This window comes from Pelophylax lessonae, assembly GCF_965119305.1.
Source record: "Pelophylax lessonae genome assembly, chromosome: 5".
Lineage (NCBI taxonomy): Eukaryota > Metazoa > Chordata > Amphibia > Anura > Ranidae > Pelophylax > Pelophylax lessonae.
Genome location: NC_138772.1, coordinates 6,838,767 through 6,841,233, shown reverse-complemented (window position 1 = coordinate 6,841,233; position 2,467 = coordinate 6,838,767).

The window sequence follows — 2,467 nt, the reverse complement described above, 5'->3', positions numbered from 1 at the left end:
ATCAGTGTATATATATATATATACCCCTCTATACTCCCCTGTCTGGTGATCAGTATATATATATATACCCCTCTATACTCCTCTGTCTGGTGATCAGTATATATATATATACCCCTCTATACTCCCTGTCTGGTGATCTGTATATATATATATATATATATATATATATACCCCTCTATATATATATATATATATATACCCCTCTATACTCCCTGTCTGGTGATCTGTATATATATATATATATATATATATATATACCCCTCTATACTCCCCTGTCTGGTGATCTGTGTATATATATATATACCCCTCTATACTCCCTGTCTGGTGATCTGTATATATATATATATATACCCCTCTATATATATATATATATACCCCTCTATACTCCCTGTCTGGTGATCTGTATATATATATATATATACCCCTCTATATATATATATATATACCCCTCTATACTCCCCTGTCTGGTGATCTGTGTATATATATATATATACCCCTCTATACTCCCCTGTCTGGTGATCAGTGTATATATATATATATATACCCCTCTATACTCCTCTGTCTGGTGATCTGTGTATATATATATATATATATATACCCCTCTATTCTCCCCTGTCTGGTGATCAGTATATATATATATATATATATACCCCTCTATACTCCCCTGTCTGGTGATCTGTGTATATATATATATATACCCCTCTATTCTCCCCTGTCTGGTGATCAGTATATATATATATATATATACCCCTCTATACTCCCCTGTCTGGTGATCAGTGTATATATATATATATATACCCCTCTATACTCCTCTGTCTGGTGATCAGTGTATATATATATATATATACCCCTCTATACTCCCCTGTCTGGTGATCAGTGTATATATATATACCCCTCTATACCCCCCTGTCTGGTGATCTGTGTATATATATATATACCCCTCTATACTCCCCTGTCTGGTGATCAGTATATATATATATACCCCTCTATACTCCCCTGTCTGGTGATCAGTATATATATATATATACCCCTCTATACTCCTCTGTCTGGTGATCAGTATATATATATATACCCCTCTATACTCCCCTGTCTGGTGATCAGTGTATATATATATATATATACCCCTCTATACTCCTCTGTCTGGTGATCTGTGTATATATATATATATATACCCCTCTATACTCCCCTGTCTGGTGATCAGTGTATATATATATATACCCCTCTATACTCCCCTGTCTGGTGATCAGTATATATATATATACCCCTCTATACTCCCCTGTCTGGTGATCAGTATATATATATATATACCCCTCTATACTCCTCTGTCTGGTGATCAGTATATATATATATACCCCTCTATACTCCCCTGTCTGGTGATCAGTGTATATATATATATATATACCCCTCTATACTCCTCTGTCTGGTGATCTGTGTATATATATATATATATACCCCTCTATACTCCCCTGTCTGGTGATCAGTATATATATATATACCCCTCTATACTCCCTGTCTGGTGATCAGTATATATATATATATATACCCCTCTATACTCCTCTGTCTGGTGATCTGTGTATATATATATACCCCTCTATTCTCCCCTGTCTGGTGATCAGTATATATATATATATATATATACCCCTCTATACTCCTCTGTCTGGTGATCTGTGTGCCGGGGTCGTCCATTATAACCTCTGATCTGCGATCCCATTAGTATATTATAATGATCAGAGCGCCCCCTATCTGTATACAGGACATGGACATTCACACTTGGGTGACCTGGCTGCAATCTTGCCATGACTTGTAGCAATCTCTGTGTAATTTGGGGTCTGTGGACCTCAAGTCGCATCAAAGTCAGACCAAAGTAATGCAGGGAATATTCTGAAGTCGCACAGATAGCGGTATTTATTGGAAATATTGGGGTACGACTTGTCAGGTCCTCTTTGGTCTGGAGGGGCTCATGAATAATTAATATGGAGATGTGATTTTTGGGGTGTGGTCTGTGGGGGGCGGGGCTATCTTTATCCTGCGTTGTCGCAGGATGTATTCTGTTACTTTGTATTATTCTCTTCAGCCAGTAATGACCGATGAGGTCATAGTAACCACACAATGATGACGCTTTCTCCCCTCCCCCCCCCCCCCCCATTAACATGCTAAAAAATATTTTTTTAAATAAAACTTTTCATTCCATAACTTATTCTATACCCGGTGATGTCATCAGTGAGTCTCTGTGGTTCTCTATGCAATGCTGGCAGATCGTGGCTGGTAGGAGGAGCCAACCCAGTTATTTTGGATGGGCGGGCAGCATAGAGAATTGTACCCAACCCCCGATTTCCATCTGAAACAATCAGAAATGCTGAATTTTTGGAAACGCCATCGCACACAATGCAATTATCGGAATAAATAATAAAGGTTGTTTTCTGGATCTATAATGATTTGTAATAATTCTGCGTTCTCCTTGCAGTGT